General features: G+C 60.5%; 1 non-coding gene across 1 annotated transcript; it reads left to right on the top strand.

Moving 5' to 3' along the window:
• The first annotated feature begins 7,118 nt into the window (after nt 1–7,118).
• Nucleotides 7,119–8,933, top strand: LOC142790618 (small subunit ribosomal RNA). The gene has a single exon (XR_012889648.1). It is a non-coding gene; the product is annotated as a small subunit ribosomal RNA (ribosomal RNA).
• Nucleotides 8,934–10,000: the final 1,067 nt, after the last annotated feature.

Raw genomic sequence — 10,000 nt, 5'->3', positions numbered from 1 at the left:
GTTTCGTGCCGCCCCGGCAGACGCGGTTTTTTGCGCCGCCCCGGCTGACGCGGTTTTTGCCGCCCCGGCTGACGCAGTTCGGACTTAGCACTTTTCGGCTGTGCCTGGCTGGCGGCCCACTCACTCGATCGCCATGTCTGTTTGCCACAGTTTTCCCGGTGGTGCCGCACCCGGGCTCGCCCCGGCTGACGCAGTTTTCGCGCCGCCCCGGCTGACGCGGTTTCGTGCCGCCCCGGCAGACGCGGTTTTCGCGCCGCCCCGGCTGACGCGGTTTCGTGCCGCCCCGGCAGACGCAGTTCGGACTTAGCACTTTTCGGCTGTGCCTGGCTGGCGGCCCACTCACTCGATCGCCATGTCTGTTTGCCACAGTTTTCCCGGTGGTGCCGCACCCGGGCTCGCCCCGGCTGACGCAGTTTTCGCGCCGCCCCGGCTGACGCGGTTTCGTGCCGCCCCGGCAGACGCGGTTTTCGCGCCGCCCCGGCTGACGCGGTTTCGTGCCGCCCCGGCAGACGCAGTTCGGACTTAGCACTTTTCGGCTGTGCCTGGCTGGCGGCCCACTCACTCGATCGCCATGTCTGTTTGCCACAGTTTTCCCGGTGGTGCCGCACCCGGGCTCGCCCCGGCAGACGCGTTTTTTTTTTCTTTCGCCCCGGCTGACGCAGTTTTCGCGCCGCCCCGGCTGACGCGGTTTCGTGCCGCCCCGGCAGACGCGGTTTTTTTGCGCCGCCCCGGCTGACGCGGTTTTTGCCGCCCCGGCTGACGCAGTTCGGACTTGGCACTTTTTGGCTGAGCCTGGCTGGTGGCCCACTCACTCGATCGCCATGTCTGTTAGCCACAGTTTTCCCGGTGGTGCCGCACCCGGGCTCGCCCCGGCTGACGCAGTTTTCGCGCCGCCCCGGCAGACGCGGTTTTCGCGCCGCCCCGGCTGACGCGGTTTTTGCCGCCCCGGCTGACGCAGTTCGGACTTAGCACTTTTTGGGCTGAGCCTGGCTGGCGGCCCACTCACTCGATCGCCATGTCTGTTTGCCACAGTCTTCCCGGTGGTGCCGCACCCGGGCTCGCCCCGGCAGACGCGTTTTTTTTTTCTTTCGCCCCGGCAGACGTGGTTCCCCCCCCCCCCTTTTCGCTCGCCCCGGCTGACGAGGTTTTCGCGCCGCCCCGGCTGACGCAGTTTTCGCGCCGCCCCGGCTGACGCGGTTTCGTGCCGCCCCGGCTGACGCGGTTTTCGCGCCGCCCCGGCTGACGCAGTTTTTGCGTCGCCCCGGCTGACACGGTTCGGACTTTGCACTTTTCGGCTGTGCCTGGCTGGCGGCCCACTCACTCGATCGCCATGTCTGTTTGCCACAGTTTTCCCGGTGGTGCCGCACCCGGGCTTGCCCCGGCAGACGCGTTTTTTTTTTTTCTTTCGCCCCGGCTGACGCAGTTTTCGCCCCGCCCCGGCTGACGCGGTTTCGTGCCGCCCCGGCAGACGCGGTTTTTTGCGCCGCCCCGGCTGACGCGGTTTTTGCCGCCCCGGCTGACGCAGTTCGGACTTTGCACTTTTTGGCTGAGCCTGGCTGGCGGCCCACTCACTCGATCGCCATGTCTGTTTGCCACAGTTTTCCCGGTGGTGCCGCACCCGGGCTCGCCCCGGCAGACGCGTTTTTTTTTTCCTTCGCCCCGGCAGACGTGGTTCCCCCCCCCCCCTCCGTCTTTCTTTTTGTTTTTTTTTCGCCGCGGCTGAAGTGGATTTTTCGGTGCCTCGACGCCCCGGTAGTCGCGGTTTTTCCGTTTCCGCACGGCCCCGGCTGACGCTGCTCGGTCACAGTCGCCTTTTGTGAGGATTGCAGACTTCTTGAGCGCGGGTGTTTTTTTTTGTTGTTGTTGTTGTTTTATTACGCATTCGCTCCAGCAGACGCTGTTTAGACTTTTTGTTTCCTCTTTTATCCTGCGACGAGGTGACGAGGTTTATTCGGTGCCCCGCCGCCCCGGCTGAAGTGATTTTTCCTGTCCCGTGCCGCCCCGGCTGACGCGGTTGGGACTTCGCGTTTGTTCGGCCGCCACGGGTTTTGGCGCACTCGCTCGGTTGCTTGTTGTTGCCACTTGTTGCGAACCCAGGTTTCTTGAGCGAGCGCGGGCGTTTTTTCTTCCTTTCTTTCTTTGTTCTATGTGTTAGCGAATCGGCCTTTAATATCACACGAGGACTCACAACCAACAATTTTCAGTTTGAAGTGTAAAAAATCTGCAGGTGTTGACGTAACTGACTTGCCCCGTACCCTTGAGTACATCCATGAAGTTCTCGTAGTACTACTAAATCGCATTATTCCAAGTGGAGAAATTCCCATAAACTTGCAAACCTCTACACGAAAATCGGTGCGCGTGATAAAGTTGAAAATTATCGTCCGCTATCAAATGTGCCTTCTATAACACAAATTCTAGGAAAAAAAAAAAACACTTGTTCGCCGTTTTCTGCGCCGTGACTGGCAGCACTCCGGCGAAGCGAAACGGGGTCGATTCGAGCACGATATCGGCGTCTTTCGACGTGCTCGCCGGCGACCGTCGCACGAGTACGTCGCACGAGCGCGTCTGCCGGGGCGCCGTTTGCGAAGCCGACGCAAAAGTGGGAACCGCCGCTCGGATGATCGCCGCTTTCGGCAGAGTGAGTGTTGGCACTCCGGGGAAGCGAAACAGCGTGAATGCGCCCACGAAATCGGCGTATTTTGAAGTGCCCGCCGGCGACCGTCGCACGAGTACGGTAAACCGCGTCAGCCGGGGCGTAGTTCGGGACGCCGACGAAAAAGTGGGAAGCGCAACTCGGATCTTCGCCGTTTTTGCAGGAGTGAGTGGCGGCCCTCCTGCGAGACCAAGAAGCATCGATTCGTGCACGAATTCGGCGCCTTTCGACGTGATCGCCGGCGACCGTCGCTCGAGTAGGGCAAACCGCGTCTGCCGGGGCGGGCTTCGGGACGCCGATGCGAAAGTGGGAAACGCTGCTCGGATGTTCGCCGTTTTTGGCCGAGTGAGTGCTGGCACTCGGGCGAAGCCAAACGGGGCCGATTACGGCACGATATCGGCGTCTTTCGACGTGCCCGGCGGCGACCGTCGCACGAGTACGGTAAACCGCGTCAGCCCGGGCGGAGTTCGGGACGCCGATGCGAAAGTGGAGAACGCCGCTCGGATCTTCGCCGTTTTTGGAGGAGTGAGTGGCGGCACTCCGGAGAAGCCAAGGAGCGCCAATTAGCGCACGATATCGGCGTCTTTCGACGCGCTCGCCGGCGACCGTCGCACGAGTAGGGCAAACCGCGTCTGCCGGGGCGGGGTTTACGACGCCGACGCAAAAGTGGGAACCGCCGCTCGGATGTTGGCCGTTTTTGGCAGAGTGAGTGCTGGCACACCGGCGACGCGAAAGAGCGCGAAAGCGCCCACGAAAGTGGCGTATTTGGACGTGCTTGACGGCGACCGCTGCAGGAGTACGAAAAACCACGTCAGCCGGGGCGAGCGACCCACGGCGGTCTGGGTGCTTATCGCTGCTATTATAGGGGCACCCCGGCAGACGCAGAAAAAAAAATTTTTTTTTCGACCTTCTTTTTTGCTGGTCGAGCTCGGGTAACCCAGGTCGCAATGGGAGCCGCGCACGAAAGCGGCGTCGCGAGACGCGTTCGCGGTCGCTAGTCGCACGAGCTCGGCAACCGCGTCAGCCGGCGCGGACTTCGGGATGCCGACGGCTAAGTGGGTACCGCTGCTCGGATGTTCGCCGTTTTTGGCCGAGTGAGTGCTGGCACTCCGGCGAAGCGAAACGGGGCCGATTCGGGCACGATATCGGCGTATTTCGACGTGCTCGCCGGCGACCGTCGCACGAGTACGGCAAAGCGCGTCTGCCGGGGCGAGGTTTGCGATGCCGACGAAAAAGTGGGAAGCGCCGCTCGGATCTTCGCCGTTTTTGCAGGAGTGAGTGGCGGCCCTCCTGCGAGACCAAGAAGCATCGACTCGCGCACGATATCGGTGTCTTTCGACGTGCCCGCCGGCCACCGCCGCACGAGTACGGCAAACCGCGTATGCCGGGGCGGGGTTGGCGACGCCGACGCAAAAGTGGGAACCGCCACTAGGATGTTCGCCGTTTTTGGCAGAGTGAGTGCTGGCACACCGGCGACGCGAAAGAGCGCGAAAGCGCCCACGAAAGTGGCGTATTTGGACGTGCTTGACGGCGACCGCTGCAGGAGTACGAAAAACCACGTCAGCCGGGGCGAGCGACCCACGGCGGTCTGGGTGCTTATCGCTGCTATTATAGGGGCACCCCGGCAGACGCAGAAAAAAAAAATTTTTTTTCGACCTTCTTTTTTGCTGGTCGAGCTCGGGTAACCCAGGTCGCAATGGGAGCCGCGCACGAAAGCGGCGTCGCGAGACGCGTTCGCGGTCGCTAGTCGCACGAGCTCGGCAACCGCGTCAGCCGGCGCGGAGTTCGGGATGCCGACGGCTAAGTGGGTACCGCTGCTCGGATGTTCGCCGTTTTTGGCCGAGTGAGTGCTGGCACTCCGGCGAAGCGAAACGGGGCCGATTCGGGCACGATATCGGCGTATTTCGACGTGCTCGCCGGCGACCGTCGCACGAGTACGGCAAAGCGCGTCTGCCGGGGCGAGGTTTGCGATGCCGACGAAAAAGTGGGAAGCGCCGCTCGGATCTTCGCCGTTTTTGCAGGAGTGAGTGGCGGCCCTCCTGCGAGACCAAGAAGCATCGACTCGCGCACGATATCGGTGTCTTTCGACGTGCCCGCCGGCCACCGCCGCACGAGTACGGCAAACCGCGTATGCCGGGGCGGGGTTGGCGACGCCGACGCAAAAGTGGGAACCGCCACTAGGATGTTCGCCGTTTTTGGCAGAGTGAGTGCTGGCACTCCGGCGAAGCGAAAGAGCGCGAATGCGCCCACGAAAGTGGCGTGTTTGGACGTGCTTGACGACGACCACCGCAGGAAAACGAAAAACCACGTCAGCCGGGGCGAGCGACCCATGGCGGTCTGGGTGCTTATCGCTGCTATTATAGGGGCACCCCGGCAGACGCAAAAAAAAAAAAAATTTTTTTCGACATTCTTTCTTGCTCGTCGACCTCGGGTGACCCAGGTCGCAGTGGGAGCCGCGCACGAAAGCGGCGTCGCGAGACGGCTTCGCGGTCGCTAGTCGCACGAGCTCGGCAACCGCGTCTGCCGGGGCGGAGTTCGGGACGCCGACGGCTAAGTGGGAACCGCCGCTCGGATGTTCGCCGTTTGTGGCCGAGTGAGTGCTGGCACTCCGGCGAAGCCAAACGGGGCCGATTCCGGCACGATATCGGCGTCTTTCTACGTGCTCGCCGGCGACCGTCGCACGAGTACGGCAAAGTGCGTCTGCCGGGGCGGGGTTTGCGACGCGTACGCAATAGTGAGAACCGTCGCTCGGATGTTCGTCGTCTTTCGCCGAGCCAGTGCTGGCACTCCGGCGAAGCCGAACGGAGCCGATTCGGGCACGATATCGGCGTCTTTCCACGTGCTCGCCGGCGACCGTCGCACGAGTACGGTAAACCGCGTCAGCCGGGGCGGAGTTCGGGACGCCGATGCGAAAGTGGGAAGCGCCGCTCGGATCTTCGCCGTTTTTGGAGGAGTCAGTGGCGGCACTCCGGTGAAGCCAAGGTGCGCCAATTCGCGCACGATATCGGCGTCTTTCGACGTGCCCGCCGGCCACCGTCGCACGAGTACGGCAAACCTCGTCTGCCGGGGCGGGGTTTGCGACGCCGACGCAAAAGTGGGAACCGCCGCTCGGATGTTCGCCGTTTTTGGCAGAGTGAGTGCTGGCACTCCGGCGAAGCGAAAGAGCGTGAATGCGCCCACGAAAGTAGCGTATTTGGACGTGCTTGACGGCGACCGCCGCAGGAGTACGAAAAACCACGTCAGCCGGGGCGAGCGACCCACGGCGGTCTGGGTGCTTATCGCTGCTATTATAGGGGCACCCCGGCAGACGCAGAAAGAAAAAAAAAAAAATGGGGACATGGCGTGCGTCACCGTGCGGCTTCGCAGCGTTGCCGAAGTCGCCGAGCCCTTCGACTGAGCCGAACGGCGGACAGGGAACGTTGGTCGGCCGTTCTAACCTGTCGGTGCCACGCCGAGACGTCGTTAAGGAAAACCGCGTCGTGGGCCTCTACGACGCCGTCGAGTCGTTGTACGTTTGGTGTCCAGCGTGTCGGCGGCGAGTAGCGGACACGTCGTTCACGACTTCGGTCTTTCGCAGTCGACGCGAACTTGCGGAGAGTCGTGGTGCCTCACGTTTTCGGCAGAAACCGCGGCGGAATTTTCCCGTGCGTGCGCGCACGACCTCGGTGCTGTGCCGTCAGCGTAGTGTTGCACAAACTCGTGGCCTACCCAAGGTGCGGTACGTTTGCGGCCGTATCCTCGGTGGGAATTTCGTGAGTAGGGTCGCAAATTCTACGACCTCGGCGGGTTTGAGAGCGACGTAGACTTGTGGCACGCTCAACGTGCCACACGTTTCGGGGCACACCCGCGGTGAAATTTTCTCGAGTACGCTCGTATTAGTGCCCAAGGAGGTCTGGGTACTTATCGCTGCTATTATGTGGGGGTTCTCGTGAGCGGCGTACGCGAAAGCGACCGGGTGTCTGATATGCGGCGGGCTTCGGCCTCGTCAAGCGTGTCCTCGGGTCTGCTCCAGGGGAATCCACGGCAGTCGTCTGCAGCCTCATCCGCTTGATGCGTTAGGGGCTGGTTGTCGGACGGTGCCGTTTTACCACGATATCGAGGTGTGTTCCGTGTCGTCCTCGGGCGATTCAGATGCGAAAGCGCCGAAGACGCGGGCGTGACCCGTCGTCTGGCGGCTTTGCAGTCTCGGCTCCGTTGCTAGTTCCGGCCGGTCCACCGACAGTGCAGCGGGCTTGGGCAACCCGCACGGCGCGACCGAGTCGATGCAACGAAAAAGAGCGAGCATGAACGTGCTTCTTGCCGCACGGCTCCCACTCGTCTTTCGGGAAGGTTGTGCCGTAGCGAGCTCGAACGCCGTCATCTCGGAGTGCAAAATAAGCGTGTTGGGGCGCCTGAAGGTGGCCTCCGCCGCACACAGACTGCGTCCGGCCCGCCGAAGGCGAGGACGGACGCGCAGTCGAACGATTACCTGGTTGATCCTGCCAGTAATCATATGCTTGTCTCAAAGATTAAGCCATGCATGTCTAAGTACATGCCGAAATAAGGCGAAACCGCGAATGGCTCATTAAATCAGTTATGGTTCCTTAGATCGTTTCTTCCTACTTGGATAACTGTGGCAATTCTAGAGCTAATACATGCAGTGAGCCTGGAGCCCTTTGGGTAACGGGTGCTTTTATTAGACCAAGATCGATCGGGTTTCGGCCCGTATTGTGTGGTGACTCTGGATAACTTTGTGCTGATCGCATGGCCACGAGCCGGCGACGTTTCTTTCAAGTGTCTGCCTTATCAACTTTCGATGGTAGGTTACTTGCTTACCATGGTTGTTACGGGTAACGGAGAATCAGGGTTCGATTCCGGAGAGGGAGCCTGAGAAACGGCTACCACATCCAAGGAAGGCAGCAGGCGCGCAAATTACCCACTCCCGGCACGGGGAGGTAGTGACGAAAAATAACAATACGGGACTCTTTTGAGGCCCCGTAATTGAAATGAGTACACTCTAAATCCTTTAACGAGGATCAATTGGAGGGCAAGTCTGGTGCCAGCAGCCGCGGTAATTCCAGCTCCAATAGCGTATACTAAAGCTGCTGCGGTTAAAAAGCTCGTAGTTGGATCTCAGTTCCAGACGAGTAGTGCATCTACCCGATGCGACGGCTCGGACTGAACATCATGCCGGTTCTTTCTTGGTGCACTTCATTGTGTGCCTCGAGATGGCCGGTGCTTTTACTTTGAAAAAATTAGAGTGCTCAACGCAGGCGAGTCGCCTGAATAAACTTGCATGGAATAATAGAACAAGACCTCGTTTCTGTTCTGTTGGTTTTTGGAATACGAGGTAATGATTAAGAGGGACGGACGGGGGCATTCGTATTGCGGCGCTAGAGGTGAAATTCTTGGACCGTCGCAAGACGAACTACTGCGAAAGCATTTGCCAAGAATGTTTTCATTGATCAAGAACGAAAGTCAGAGGTTCGAAGGCGATCAGATACCGCCCTAGTTCTGACCATAAACGATGCCAACCAGCGATCCGCCTGAGTTACTCAAATGACTCGGCGGGCAGCTTCCGGGAAACCAAAGTATTTGGGTTCCGGGGGAAGTATGGTTGCAAAGCTGAAACTTAAAGGAATTGACGGAAGGGCACCACCAGGAGTGGAGCCTGCGGCTTAATTTGACTCAACACGGGAAAACTTACCCGGCCCGGACACTGGGAGGATTGACAGATTGAGAGCTCTTTCTTGATTCGGTGGATGGTGGTGCATGGCCGTTCTTAGTTGGGGGAGCGATTTGTCTGGTTAATTCCGATAACGAACGAGACTCTAGCCTATTAAATAGGTGCGGGGTTCCCAGCACCTTACAACCTTCTTAGAGGGACAAGCGGCTCCTAGCCGCACGAAACAGAGCAATAACAGGTCTGTGATGCCCTTAGATGTCCGGGGCCGCACGCGCGCTACACTGAAGGAAGCAGCGTGTCTTTATCCCTGTCTGAAAAGACTGGGTAACCCGTGGAACTTCTTTCGTGATTGGGATAGGGGCTTGCAATTGTTCCCCTTGAACGAGGAATTCCCAGTAAGCGCGAGTCATAAGCTCGCGTTGATTACGTCCCTGCCCTTTGTACACACCGCCCGTCGCTACTACCGATTGAATGATTTAGTGAGGTCTTCGGACCGATGTCCGGCGCGGCCTTTCGGTTGCGCCGGTCTGTTGGAAAGATGACCAAACTTGATCATTTAGAGGAAGTAAAAGTCGTAACAAGGTTTCCGTAGGTGAACCTGCGGAAGGATCATTAACGGATTGTGAAGGGTGAGCGCCTCAGCTGCGTCTGCGCCCGACACTTTCTGCCACTGACCCCGTTTGGACGCGGGGTCGGCTTTTCCCCACGGGGCTGCCTGAATGTGGAGCGGCACCCCGTGACAAATTGTTGCGCCCAGCGGACGCCAACACCGCGACCTTGGACGGTCGGCCAGGTGGCGGACGCGGGTACAAACGGCGCAACGCACTCATAGGTCGGCTTTCGACCCGCCACTGCACCGTGGCTCGAAGCGCTCGAAATGCGCGACCCGACCGCTGCGGGACCGCCTAGTACTGTAAACAGGAGCGGCGGAGCGCGAACGGCGAGTCGTGGTTACGTCGGTAGAAGGCGAGGCTGCGCGTTCCCGAAACGCCAGCCGAGTGCCCTCCCGACCGTTCGAGCGTGCAAGAACGAGACCCGACAATCGCGCGGCGACTGCCAAGTACGAGAGGAACGGCACAAGCGTCGGCGGTCGGTCAAGGAACTGGCGATGTGACGGGTCCGCTGTGCACCAGTGCATACCGTCCCGCCGTCCGCGGCAAGCGCCTCCGCGTCCTCGGGTGACGGAGGCTGCCGGTCGGTTCTTGCAGGCGAGGGATCTCGCTGGCACCGGTTCGCGTTGACGCGCGGCCGGTCATGGCACGGCGATGCGACGGCCGAGGTGCGCAGTACTCGATGGAGGAACCGCACGCTCCGATGACCGTCCCGCCCTCCGCGGCGTATGCGTACCGACCGTAATGGTTGCAGCAGCGCCGGCCGGCTTTTGAATTCGCCACACGAAACACGGTGCGAGATCGCGGTTAGGGGAGCGTCGACGTTGCCAGGCGTTTTGCTTGCTGCCGAGGGAAAGGCGGCACGGCCACGTCGCGCTCGTCGCGATTAGCGGGTCTGCGCGCTTTGGGAAGGTGCCGCAACGACTTGCCGAAAGAGGAAGCACGGAAGAACGAGGGACTTGGACGTCCCGACAATTGAACGCACTTGCGGCCAGGCCCTTGCTGGCTTCGTTCTTCCGCCTCGAGTAGGCTCGTACGCGGCTCCGGCGCCGAAAGTGGTCCTTGGCACCG

The sequence above is a fragment of the Rhipicephalus microplus genome, unplaced genomic scaffold, assembly GCF_043290135.1.
Source record: "Rhipicephalus microplus isolate Deutch F79 unplaced genomic scaffold, USDA_Rmic scaffold_117, whole genome shotgun sequence".
Classification (NCBI taxonomy): domain Eukaryota; kingdom Metazoa; phylum Arthropoda; class Arachnida; order Ixodida; family Ixodidae; genus Rhipicephalus; species Rhipicephalus microplus.
The sequence above is the reverse complement of the archived record's forward strand: the minus strand, read 5'-3'. Positions and strand labels throughout refer to the sequence as shown.